This window comes from Mustela nigripes, chromosome X (assembly GCF_022355385.1).
Source record: "Mustela nigripes isolate SB6536 chromosome X, MUSNIG.SB6536, whole genome shotgun sequence".
Classification (NCBI taxonomy): domain Eukaryota; kingdom Metazoa; phylum Chordata; class Mammalia; order Carnivora; family Mustelidae; genus Mustela; species Mustela nigripes.
The window spans coordinates 34,813,347-34,821,306 of NC_081575.1; the positions used below are offsets into that span (position 1 = coordinate 34,813,347).

A 7,960-nucleotide genomic window follows, 5' to 3' on the forward strand; every position below is an offset into this window, starting at 1 on the left:
GAATGAGAACTCCAAGACTGACCATAATGCTTCTTGTACTGCCATCACCTGTTTTCCCCGACCCAGCCAAGGTCATCCATGACTACTATAGCATTGTGGAGGTACTGATGACCACAGTCCATGCCATCACTACCATCCAAAATACTGCGGATGACTCCTCTGGGAAGCTGTGGCATGATGATCAAAGGGATGCCCAGAACATCTCCCCTCCTTCTACTGACACAACTAAGCTGTCGGCAAGGTTATCCCCAAGTTGAATGGGAAGCTCACTGGCATGGCCTTCTGTGTCCCAACCCCCAATGTGTCAAACAGGAATCTGACCTGTTGCCTAGAGAAAGCTTCCAAATACAGTGACATTAAGAAGGTGGTGAAACAGATATCAGAGGGTTCCCTAAAGGGAGGACGAGACTGAGGACGAGACTGTTTTCTGCAACTTTAACAGGGACGCCCACTCTCCCATCTCTGATTCTGGAGCAGCATTGCCCTCAACAACCACCTTTTTTAGCTTATTTCCTAGAATGACAATAAATTTGGCTATGGCAATAAGTAGAATTTATGACCCACATAGCCTCTAAAAAGTAAGAGCTCCCTGGACCACCAGCCCCAGTGAGAGCACAAGAGAGGCCTTCAGGTGCTCAGGAGTCCTTGACTCAACTCAATCTCCCCAACACACTGAGAATTTCCTGACTTCTACAGTTTCCACCCCAGAACCACAAAGAGGAAGGACTTAGGGAGCCCTACTTTTTCATGTACCATCAATAAAGTATAATATACTCAGCCTCAATAGTTTACTTTTTCTGAATAAAAGCAGTTCCCTTCATAAGAGGAAATCTGTTACCAACAGTTTAAAAGATATATTTTCACTCTGCTGCCCATATTTTGTTTAGTTTACTTTTTATGATAACCCAGTAAACTAGATATCATTCATTGTCTCCATTTTATAGATTAGAAAACTTACAATAAGTAAAGTTATTTAAAGTTGGAAAATTACAGATCCAAGAGGAGAATCATAATATGATTCCAAAGACCAAAGTATGGTGTGTGTGTGTGTGTGTGTGTGTGTGTGTATTTCTGCTTATATATTCTATCCTACTTCACTAGGAAAAATCCTAAAGCCTAGATCTGCAAAAGAAATCATTTTCATTTATCTAGAGTAGCACATTACCTGTAATATATAGAATTAGAGCCAATAACTATCAATTTTTTTTCTATTCCTGAAATTTAGTGAAACATTCATGTTTTATCTATTTGGTTTGATTTGGGTTTCTGTTTCTACATACTACTGTTCTCAGAAGGAGAGAAATCACTTGACAAATATGCTCACAGAATTTTAATCTATGTCTTTAATTGAAGAGGAGTTATTAATAGCTTCAAGATGTTTTCTAAGCATATTCTTCTATAAATAAAAATTATCAGTACACTTGAATACTACTCTCTAGAAGCTATATTAGATGTGATTCTTTGAATAAAGTTTCTACATTAAAATCATCAAGAGATGTAGAAATAACAATAAGTTAGTACTCTAAATGTGATGGATGGTTAGGAGAATTGTTTCCTAATACTGATGATACATTAGAGAAAACAACTGAAACTTTAATTTTCACCTAATATAATGAACAGAGAGAAACTATGAAGTCATAGCAAATACCTACTTCTAGCATTGGTGCTTTACCTCGCTTTTGGAGATCTTCAGTAAACATTTGCTATATTGAGCCAAATGTAGGAAGAGAAATATTTCTAATATACGTTCATATTGTCAACATTTTGATAAAATATACTTCTCCTACAAGAAAATGAGAAAAACTTACCTTTAAAAAAGTTAAGAGCTAATAAAGAGTATTTTGAGTCTGATGTAATTTCCAAATTGAAGCACATGTAAGCCAGTCATCAGTAATTATCAAGGTGGTAGGTATGAAGAACTAAATCATGCTACCTCTAAGAAAAAGAAAAATTTATAGTTAGGCTTGCTTCATGTCTCTTGTAAAGTTTCAGAACTGAATATATATGAAATCAATGGGCAGTAGTCACAGATGGAAAGAGGTGGTGGTCTTTTCTTTAACCAGAAAATTGAATGTAGTGTATCATAGATCCAACTGAGATATAGACGATTAATTCCGAGAAATTTTGTTCTTATTCTTGTTCTTCTTAATACTATCAGATATCCTAGAGGATTAACCAAAGCTCTGTTATCTATACATTAGAATGATATCATAAATTCATTAATAAAATGACTAAAAAGCTAAAAAATTTCCATGACTAGAATGTGAAATTTTAAGATGAAAAATTATCTTTGAAGAAATAGAAAAGAGCTGACTCTTCATGAGTTGTTACAAGTCAAACAGTAATCACTTTGCAAATTATATATTTTAAAAGAGCTGAAAATGACTTTAAAGGTGATCTACTCAAACCCTTTCATTTGTAGATATAGCAGTTAAGAGACTTACCCAACCTCACATAGCTGATTACTGACAGAATATCTAAAACTACAATTTCTCAGCTCAGTCCTATTTCAACAAGTGATTATTTGTATTTTTTAATAGCTGACATTTTATTATTTTATTGATTTCTTTTAAATAATGATATATATCTTGAGTGTGTGTGGTAATTTAGTAGTTTATAATTATACTTTCAGATTCTAAAGGTAATTAACATAGGTATTGCTATTTGGAAAACAGAAGGATGTGAGACAGGAATCCTTCAATTTTCCAAATAAAGTTATCTCTGTCAATTGCATCTAGATTCTGAAAGTATAATTTTGAGTTTCTTTTTTTTTTTTTTTTTTTTTTTTTTAAGATTTTATTTATTTATTTGACAGAGAGAAATCACAAGTAGATGGAGAGGCAGGCAGAGAGAGAGAGGGAAGCAGGCTCCCTGCTGAGCAGAGAGCCCGATGTGGGGCTCGATCCCAGGACCCTGGGATCACGACCCGAGCCGAAGGCAGCGGCTTAACCCACTGAGCCACCCAGGCGCCCCTAATTTTGAGTTTCTAATATACCTTAGTTTTTGTATACTGTTGGAAATTGGGTTCAAGATGTTTTAAGTGCCAGATTCCTTAACTTGATACATTTCTGGAGTATTCTATCTTTTAAATAGTTATTATAATATTGATCTTTTAGATAAAAGTGTGTTATTATTAAAACTAAATAGACCAGATGGATTTTTCATTCTTTTAATAGCAATTCAAGAAACGAAATGCTCATTTGTATTTTACAAAAAGAATTATCTTATTTTAGCAAACATTGACTTTAATCCCATCATTAATTAGCAATTATATTTTCTACATGTCTACTAGCTCTAGTAAAGTACCACTACTGTCCTCTTCACATTCTGGATTGTGGTTATATTGCTGAAAGACATTCGAATCCTCTATTTCTCTAACACGTCCTGACCTGGCTTTTGTTTTTCAATTTTCAGCAGATAAAAGAAGTAATAAGCTTATAGTGTGCCATTGCTTTCTGAGATGCAAAGAGGATGTACTCATAGGGGCAAAAGTAATTTTGGATCAGACTGAGGGCATAACACAAAGCCAGTGAAAACCTCTGGAGAGAAAAGGAAATACAAGGACTACAAGCAGAATTAGGGTTGTGGAAGGTAGGAATCCTAGAGAAGCCCAATTAATAATCATCCTTCTAATATGCTGTCTGGTTAGGGACATCATTTTGGTCCACTTTAAATATCTTGTACATTCAAAATGCAAGAAATAAAAGAGATGCAGGTTATAATTAATTTAAGTATCACTTTAATGAAGAAGATGATCATATGGGGGTAAATTTATACAACCAAAATTTCTAGGTTTATTGAGTGAATTTCAAAATAATCATGCCAAGGTTTATAACTACTCACTTCTATGGTCACATTCATGCCACTTTTTAGACGTTCTACCGAAATTTTTTCCCTAGTTTTTTTTTTGTTTGTTTGTTTGAATAAATCTTAGCACACGTGAAAATGTCTGGTATTGACAGAAATTTGTTATAGATGTTTCCAAAGACATATGGATGAATCGTTATTGTGTGAGAATTTGTTAGCAATTTAGCATCTTAAGTGGGGATTTATTTAAAAGCAATTTCTAATAGCAGTGAACTACCAAGTATAGGCTAGTGGAAGTGGTTCACAGATGCAGGCACTGAGGAGGTAAAATGCTTTTGGAGAATTTAAAAATAATGATAACATTCCTGAAAGTTTTTTTTTTTTTAATATCACCATGCACCAGCAATTACAAATAACCTCAGTGATAACATTTTATTCCTCACTGAGGCAGACTGCATGCAGATTGCATGCCCATCTTCCCTTTGGTATGCCACTCTCTAACAGTAAAAGGCAAATATATGTGCTACCATGTAATATTACTTACGAATGTGCAGTCACTCTTCCATTCTTTGTGTTGATATGGTTGCCAGGACAGTGCAGAGTTCCCTTTAAATATCCGTATTAAGAGATTTCTATTAAGGAATCTGTATTGAGGGCACCTGGGTGGCTCCTGGATTAAGCATCTGCCTTTGGCTCAGGTCCTGTCCCAGGATTAGGACCCACATCAGGTTTCCTGCTCAGCAGGGAGTCTGCTTCTCCCTCTGACCCTCCCTCCTCTCATGCTCTCTCTCTCATTCTCTCTCTTTCAGATAAATAAATAAAATCTTTTTAAAAAAAGAAATCTGTATTGAATAGCCAAGAATAGATATATAGAGGGGGTATATAGAGATAAATACTCAAGTTTAAGTATTAAATTTATGTTTTTAAGATTTACTCTATATTGTGTAAATGTTACATCTTATAATGTATACACATATTCAGTAAACATCTTGATACATTTTTACATATATATGTATTTATAAATATAAATTTATATATATATATGTGTAAAAATGTATCAAGTTGCTTACATACATAATCTTCACCTAGATCTAGATATAGGAGTTCCATCACCTAGAAGTACCCTTTGTGTCCTTCTCAGCCAATACCTACCCAGATGTTACTACTCTAACTTCTATCACCATAATAGATTAGATTTTTAAACTTGGTCATTGTATAAATTGAATCATACAGTGAATAAAGAAAAAGAAAAAAGAAATCTGTATTTAGAAATATAGTTCTGTTTTTTTAAGATGAAGCCCTATGGTGCTTTTCATTCCTGTGGTGTGTCTGTTCCATATGGACCTATAACATGGCTCTTACCCAGATCATCCCTGACCAAACAAGAATATCTTAATGTCCTTCAAATTCATTAAAACAGCTGTTTCAGATTAGAGAGGAGCAGGCTAAGCAAGCCTTGCTGCAATTATACTTCCTTTCTTTTCCCTTAATTCAGAAGCAATACAAATTCCCAAAACATTTCTTATTTATTAAAATATCTAAAGCTACATTCTCTCTTCTGTGTTTGTGGGATACCCTGTAAATAAATGGTTAAATGGTCAAATAAGCTTGGGAAATGTTGCATAATATCTTCACCTTTTGGGAAATCAAAATGTGTACCAGCACATTAAAGTCACTAAGAAGTCCTATAAGAAAAAAATGTATATACATTTAACCTAGTGTTTTCAAACCCATTAAGAATTTTTTTGCATACCAATTTTAAATATTCCATGAAAGTAATATTCTCTAGTAGGAGCACTGGGAAATGCTGGTCTAATTAATTTATTATCACTTTATTGAAAAGCCATCTGTACATTCCATGGGAAATTTTACATCCCTAATAAATCATTCTCAATACTGTTGGCATTTTAAACAATTTTGAGCCAAATTTAAGACATTTTCATGATTATAAGCCATATTATTATTTATGGGAAGCTTAGCTTTAACTAAACCAGAAATAAGTGTGAAAGGAATGTTTATGTAACAGTGTTTGTATGCATGCCTTTATATGGACATTAAATAACATTGTAGATATGTCCTTAAGAAAAATACCATAATGAGTATAGTTGTGATTTGCTTTCATAGCATCTTTAGATAAAAGCTGGAAGGATATCCTTAAATTCTGATACAGAGATAACAATCTACGAAAAGAGAGTTGTTGCATTACACATATGCTTATTTTATTACTTTTGTTTTATTAGAGAATAAAATAGCACATATAAATTCATTTTCTAAATAACAGCAACTTATACATTTAAGCTCCAAAACCATTTCCCCCCTTTATTTAGTCATCTCTGAAATGAAACTTCTAGAACTCAACTCATTTAACAAATTGTATTGAGCTTTTTTCTTGAGTACTTGAGGCACAGAATGAATGGTATAGCAATATTTCCTTCGACCAGCTGTCCCTTTTAAGAATATCAGGTTCAATGCTTCTTTATCAAGTTAACTTTAATTTGCCTATGATCTTAAACTGATGGGCTTTAGTTTCTCCTAAGTATCTGAGGCCGTGATGGAGATCTTCCCCCACCCCCACCCCTGGTCCTGCATGTGGGGTTCTGTTGCAGATAGTTGTTGGATGTCTGGGAAGGGATGGGAAATGATATGGAAAGGGGCGTAGGGTAAAATAGTTGTGGGATTCCCTTGTAGTGGTTGAAGGAATGCACTTTGGCATTCCTGAATTTTGGTACTGGCTCCAATACTAACTAGTTGTTACCTGCTGCAAGTTATCTAACTAGTGATCCTCAGGTTTCTCATCTGTAATATACACTCACTGTATTTACCTATGTGTAAGTATTAAAACAGATTCTAAATGTCACGTGAGAGACTATGAACTCTGAAAAACAATCTGAGGGATTTGAAGCAGCAGGGGGTGGGAGGTTGGGGGAACCAGGTGTGGGTATTAGAGAGGGCACGGATTGCACGGAGCACTGGGTGTGCTGCAAAAACAATGAATACTGTTATGCTGAAAATAAAAAAAAAAATAAATGTCACATAAAGTTGCAGTTCACTACTATGTTGATAGCTACAATGATAGCATACATAAACACTGAAAACCTAGAAAAGCAACAAATCAAAAGCCAAATGACAGCAAAGAGCATGAGGGAATATTTTCTGCTCAAAGCAAGGAAAGACTTCTAAAATACAAGCACAGAGTCACCTCTTTATGAGACAGTATAAAGTAGTTAAGCATGTATGTTTTGAAACCTAGCGGTATTGGTTTTAAATCAAGGTTTTAAAACATCTTAGGTTTATTACCATGGTCAAGTTATTTATCATAAACCTCTTTAATCATATCTAAATGGGATTATATTATATTATATTATATTATAGGATAGTTATGAGAAGTGTGCAAACACACACATACTTTCTTAGTTTATCACTGTAAAACCCAGTTATAGTGTTGACATGATAATGGCAAAGATGGTAACAATGACATAACACACTCATCGTAATTTCTGATACAGTGTAAACAGGTAGATATCCTCCAGTGCTGCTAATCAAGCCTGGTTTCACAGATTCTTTCACTGTAATGCTATAAAAAGTGAAAAATGAACGTTTTCTTATTTCTTACTTTTCCCCAATTTTATGTCATATAAGGAATCTTGTCATTGTAAAGTTGCATTTATCAAAATCTCTAACGAATGCTATCATCAAAAATTTAGGACAGAGAGTGAAAATTAAGGAAAAAAAACTATATTTAGCATATTTGGATGCTTGGTATTTTCTCAGTTGTTCTCCTCCTTGGCTGCAAATTCTAATCACTGAGGAGCTTTTAAAAATCCCACTCCCATAACAACTCCCAAACCAGAATTTCTGGGGATTGGGGCCCATGATCAGTAATCTGTAACCTCACCAGGTGATTCCAACGTGCAGCCAAGTTTAAGACCGACTACTTCACATCAGTGGTTGTCAAGTCTGGCTGTGTATTAGACTCACCTGAATACTTTCCAGAGTTTATACCAATTGAACAAGCTACCACTTACTGGGGACCTAGTATAGGTCAGGTGTGGGGCCACAGAATTTAAACATATTGCTTTCTTTACACTTCACAATATCGCAAAATGAATTCACAATATTCCTAATCTGCAACACAACCCTGTGAGGTATGTAT

General features: G+C 34.5%; 1 pseudogene; it reads left to right on the forward strand.

The window, feature by feature from the left end:
- Nucleotides 1-575, forward strand: part of LOC132007028 (glyceraldehyde-3-phosphate dehydrogenase-like) — a 983-nt pseudogene extending 408 nt beyond the window's left edge.
- The last annotated feature ends 7,385 nt before the right edge of the window (nucleotides 576-7,960 follow it).